The 6,184-nt window shown below is 36.4% G+C and overlaps 1 long non-coding RNA gene across 1 annotated transcript; it reads left to right on the top strand.

The window, feature by feature from the left end:
- Nucleotides 1-17: 17 nt before the first annotated feature.
- Nucleotides 18-3,645, top strand: LOC124166936. The gene is made up of 3 exons (XR_006866545.1): nucleotides 18-306; nucleotides 1,422-1,701; nucleotides 3,261-3,645. It is a non-coding gene; the product is annotated as an uncharacterized LOC124166936 (long non-coding RNA).
- The last annotated feature ends 2,539 nt before the right edge of the window (nucleotides 3,646-6,184 follow it).

Raw genomic sequence — 6,184 nt, forward strand, 5'->3', positions numbered from 1 at the left:
TTGATTGATTCCAGAGTCGACTGGCGTCAAAAATTGAAATAGTTTGCTGAAGAAGGGATGAAGTAATTGTGATTGAAGAATGCCCTCGTGATGATAGGAGTTAATTTGAACGTTAATGTTAACTCAATAATGGTGATAATGAATGACTGACAATATAGACGATGTGTGAAATATCCTTTCTTCACACTCGGTTCTTTTCTGCGCATGAAAATTTGACTACCACTTGCTATACCTTGACTTTCCATGAGGTGACTCCGAGTTATCGTAGAAGAGTGTTTGGCCTTAAGAAATGAACTTATAATTACGGTAAAAATTACTTTAAACTTTTATATTTCGCATATAGTGTTGCTGATACATTTAATAAGTTACCATATTTAACAATTTTTTGTTCTGATTTATGACATCTACTACATTTCCATTAGTTACTCCGAGTATGAAATCTGTAAATTTAAGTTTATTAAGGGAGTTATGCCCCGTGGAAGTTATGAATTCGTCATTGCCGCATCAAACTTGTGCCTATATGGGGAGGATTTAGGGGGAGTGAAAGGGGTCATGCCCTCCCAAATTTTATAAAATTTTTATATTGGTTCAATAGTTTTTATATCCTTTTAAAGGAGTAAAGGGAGTGTATATGAAAATGTCCCAAAGGTGAGAGAAGTCCCAAAGGTGAGTGAAGTCCCAAACGTGAGAGAAGTTTGAGTCATATTTATTGTAGAACATAGCACTGCCCAGGGGCGGATCCAGGATTTCTTTCTGGGAGGGGCACAAGCAAGGCCGTATCCAGGATTTTGTTCAGGGGGGGGCACAAGGATACCTCGTCATACAAAACGAACGAAATGATAATGGGACCGTATTAAACCTCTAGCATATTTTTAAGGGTCTGGGGGGGGGGCACGTGCCCCCGTGCCCCCCCCCTGGATCCGCCTATGGCACTGCCTACTCTCATATCCGGGAGGTTTTCCATGCTCCCCAGACGTCTGGGTACCCAGGTCATGACCCCCTTCCCAAATTTGATGCTTATTCCGTCCCTGCTTGTACTTTGGTGTTGAATTAATGGAAGGTGTAGTTCTACTGTTGTTGGTTGGCTGGTGTAATGGTATATCTTAGGCTTCTTGTGCATGACAAACATCTCATTTCGAAATCAAAATTATTTGATTGTAAAAATAGAAGTGCTCAGTTCTTGGTTCCTCCTGCATGCTTATGATTTCCTTTCATTATTGTTTGATTTCAAGTCATATGAATTAATATTGATTTATTGATGCAAAAATTCATGGACCATTGAATAATTCACATGTATTTCAGTCACATTTTGTACAGTTGGAAAGCTTAACTCCCAGTCCACAGGCTGGTTCAATGTCTTGTGCCTCTAAATTTTAGAAAAAAACGAACTATTTTATTGATTTTTGAGAATTTACTACTAGGATCCTCTCCAGAGAGGCACAGGTTTCAGTGCTTCCTAGGTGTTGAAGATTGGCATCAGTTGCTGGAGGTCATGGAATTGGAATTGGTGAAAATATTGAGACCTGGGAGGATTTAGTGAAGTATCACTTAACCATCCCTAGAAGATGACATCCCTGATGTGATGGCATCCTTCCTGATAAAATTTGAAAACAATCTAGGATCTTTGAGTGAGGACTACTAGTACCAGCTGGAGAAAAAACACCAATCAAAAGTGTCGAATTCTGTATATGTAAATAGAAGGTGAGTTTATAAGGGGTGTATGGACGACTTGGGTATCAATTTTTTGAAATTGGAGGTAGTTCTCATTACAGAGAAAAGAATGAATTTGTTGGGATCATTTGAGCACTGGAGTGTTGGTTACAGAGTCATAAACTCCGATGATGCCAATAAGATTGAAAAATCTGGATACTTGCTGAAAGAAGGAATGAGGAGAAAGACTGAAACCATATAGGCAGTACAAAGAAAGGATTGTGATAATCAAGTTAATAGGGTGATTTCCTATTATTTTTTTAATGCCTAAATCGAAAGATTATCACTCCTGGAGTACGTATTTCACGCTTTTAGATTTTTAAATGACGATATCTATTTTTCGCAATTAAATGAAAAGTGAAAATTTTCAAGCACACGAAAAACGCGACGGCTAAGTATGAATGCCGGGAAAACTCCGTGTGACGTTGTTCTGGTTCCCACTGCCGCAAGTGAGGTGACCTTGGAGTGAGGCTTTGAGCACTGATACGACGCAGGATGCTAGCAGGTAGCAGAGTACCCTAGCTGGTAGCACTTGGCTTAAATAAGGATTACCTTATAAAGGTATACCTTATATAAAAGAAAACTTTCCAACCTTAGCCGGTTTTAATAAGTGATTATTAAGACATGTTTCCCTGAGCTCTGTGCCTCATGCATGCATTGGTAATCTCAGACGATGTATAAATCCTATCTACTCGAATAGAAACTAGGTCCCTGTGAAGTCACGTGGAGTGGCATCGCATGGGCACCAATCTGACCTTTTTCAAATGAGGATAAAAATTGACCATTGCCATTCGTCTAAACCCGTATTTCTAAAACAAAATAATTTGTATATTATGAATACACTAATGGTGGGTAAGGAATCGCAATCAATGCCTTTCGTTTTCTTTGATGAAGGAAACTACCCTATTAGAAACTGACTTACACATTAATATGTAGTGCATGAGTGCTTACGAAAAAAATGTTAAAAAGGGTTGAAGACCCCTGAACTAGAGAAAGGCTTAAGAACTGTCAAAAGGAAAGAAAAATCAAGCACTAACATGGGTTTGGAAATCCATAGTCAGTGAGGGAAAGGGCAGGAGCACTTCTGGGATTGGAGAATGGAATAAGATACACATGGAAGATGTTAGGAGATAAAAGCTGCATGTTTGATTGACTACCTTTTTTTAATGCAAAATAACCAACAAGTGAGGTGTTGTAAAATCTATTTTGGGTCGGCATTGACATGCCCGCAATCTGGTGATAAAGGAAAGTAACTCGTTAACCCTTCCATTGTGGTAGCTGGATTGCAAGCCTTATACTGTTTGGGAAAAATATCCAGGGGGACCAGGGATAGTAAATATACAATAATATAATGTTGAATGAAAAAGTATCACTTTTTTGGGGGTACAATATAAGTTATATATGTTATATGGATACAATATAAGTAATATGGAGGGATACAGGAGGAAAAAAAGGCTGGGAACGGCTGGCCTGTGTAATCAAACTATAATATGTGCATACTATTGATTTCTTAGGTATGTGGGATTTAGAGTAACTTCAATTTCTTTCAGATATTGAACTTTTTTATGAAGATAGTGCTGATGTTGAGTGAGCTGAAGCCCACTCTTACTACTGCCGATCAAGATCTGACATTGTGTGCACAATTATGTTGTAAAAATATAATTTTATATTTACTGTTAATTATTTAAATTTACTTAGTGAAAATGTTAATGTTTTGCTAATTGAAGAAACTAGTAGAAGTAATTTTGTGTGGTACATGCACTCTTTCTTGAATCTATAGAAATATTTGATATGCCAATTCATTTATATGTAACTCAAAGTTAAAAAATTATTTTAGTTATTTTGAATGCACTTATCTGGGGGCCATAATATATTTTTCGCGAGATCAGTGATGGTAAACAGCTGTTCCACACGCAGTAACCTGTGGCGAGGTGAGGGGGGACCCCCCCCGAAATGTTACTTTGCTCAGTTACTTTGCTTCAGAATAGAAATAAAAATATTGAAAAATAATGAATTTACAAAAATCTCTTTGACAAATTAAGTTTTTTCGATTATAAAACGTGTTTTAAGTAGGTTAAAACCCTCTACATTTTACTGTTTTTCCATAAATTTCCCCTCTGGTTATGGACCCCCCACAAATGAAATTCCTAGTTATGCCACAGGCAGTAACTGCCGAAGAGTAATATATCATGCCAAAAACAAAGGTTATTTAAAAATTTTTATTGTGCGAAAACTCATATTTTGTAAAAATCAAAGTAAAACGTCATTTAAAACTTCAGAAATCGAAATCAGAAATATGCCATTCGAAGAAGGCTGGTTCACCGCGCTGAAAACCGGCCTTTAAATCTTGAGAAAGTACAATGAAGAGATGATAGATAACACTAGTGCTGCTGCCTTGCGGATAGATGATACACGAATAAATTTGACTTATCACCAAGACTGTGTGATTCAGTTACGTTGAAGGGACGAATTTTAGGGCAAATGATGTTTTTTTTCTCCATAAATCGCTTCGGAATAACGGAAATTACTGCCTGAGAATGCACTCCTCCTGGCGCATGAAGCTCCTTCAAGTAGCGACACAGGTCGTTCGTGTTCTCGAAGCGGTACTAAGCGGTTGCTTTAAAAATAGAGCGGGAGATTGAAAACTACGTTATGCTTATGGGAAGAGGATATATTCGGAATTGGGACGGAGGGTATGAGACCTACGAATTATTTCAAGGGAATTAAAATCCTCCGTAGTTTGGAATTTAAATTTACGTCTGCCGAAATGATTTGATAATGATGATTTGAAGGAGTGAGAAACTTTCCAATTATTTAACTCCAAATGTTGATGTTCGTCGAAGCTAACACATCGCGATGCTCACGAAAATTTTTTCTCTCCACTACGGGGAATGTTCAATGCATACGGCTTAAGGTAATATGGCTCCAGGTCAGTGGCGCCGACTCCAACTAACAATTTTTGTCATTGTTGGAAGAAAGCATATTTGAATTTTTTTGTTATTCTTATCAAAGCCAACCAACTTGCTGAATTAGAATTCTTTGAAAGTTATTATAACGAAAAGTTACATTGAATTTCTTTTTTTAGGAGATGGTCACGTCAATGAATGATTTAGTGATTGATGCGATTTTTCGATTCAAAACAATGCGTATTTTATTAATTAAGGGTTTTACATCGTAGACGATATCAATAGAGGTTAAAAAGGAAAATTGGGATAGGAAGAACGTGGATAATTTAATATCCATTCTCGAAGACAATGCATTTAACGTGTATTTGAGACGACCGTAGTGTATTTCACTGGCGTGGTTGTAATTCAATGATAACATCCATTGGCCAAATATTCACAAATAAGACTGACGAGCCAAATAAGACTAAGTTTTATTTTTATCATTATTGGTTTATAATTATTCACCTTGCATCTGATTTTTTTTCAAATCAAAGTAATTATTCTTGCATTAATCAACATTTTTCCTTTCCGCTGAAGTATCGTAGTAAAAGCCTATGGAAAATGTAGAATTTCAAATATAATTCCCATAAACTATGGAAAGAAAGCTTATGTTTTGGCCGTCATTCGATGAAGTCCTATAAATATATGTTAAAATATTTCCTGGAGTTTAGGTCAACGTATGTTATGCAAACAAGTTATAGCCAACGTTTCTGTTTATTTAAAACCATCATCAGGGCTTAACTTTGCAACTTAACTTTAATGCAGTACATTGATAAATATGTACAAAGTTAAGCCCTGATGGTTTTAAATAAACAAGCCTTGGCTATAACTTAAATTTGCATAACATAAGTTGACCTAAACTCCAGGAAATATTTTAACATGTATTAAACGAACTCAAGAGAAGAAGAAAAAAATAATTGTCCTATAAATAGAGAATATATTAAAAATTTCATGAAAATTATTGATTTACCTAAATGCGTATAATTCTAGCGAATTCCTCAAGATGGCGGAAAAAACAGGAAATTTATGGGAGAGGATGCCTACGAAAACACGCGGAAAGGAATAGCTGGAAATTTTCAGGAATATAATTATTGCTTGGGAATAAAATGGAGGGTTCAGACCAAAGATATTTATTTAATGAAATAGTTATACATCAGAATATATTAAGAGCATTATTTTAAACCTTTTGATGCCATTCGTATGCTACTCTTCCATGAGGAAGATTCTCCTGATTTGCAGGTTGCCGAAATCAGGAGAAGGTTCCCTATTCCTTCGTATTTCCTTCCGAAGCTATCCAATTTCATTCAGCTCATATACATTTGTCCGAGGAATATGATTGGCGGTTAATTATTTTATTCTCTCCCGTCTTTACCAAACCATACCGAAAAATTAGACTTCTTGATGACAAAAATGTGCATGAAGCTAGAAAACTTATAGATGAAAATAGCCCGAGCCCTATCCTTATGGTTACGGCTGTATTCCCGTCATCCTGGTGTTAATACTTGCCAAAAATTGAGAAGGGGATCTTC

The sequence above is a fragment of the Ischnura elegans genome, chromosome 10 (assembly GCF_921293095.1).
Source record: "Ischnura elegans chromosome 10, ioIscEleg1.1, whole genome shotgun sequence".
Classification (NCBI taxonomy): Eukaryota; Metazoa; Arthropoda; class Insecta; order Odonata; family Coenagrionidae; genus Ischnura; species Ischnura elegans.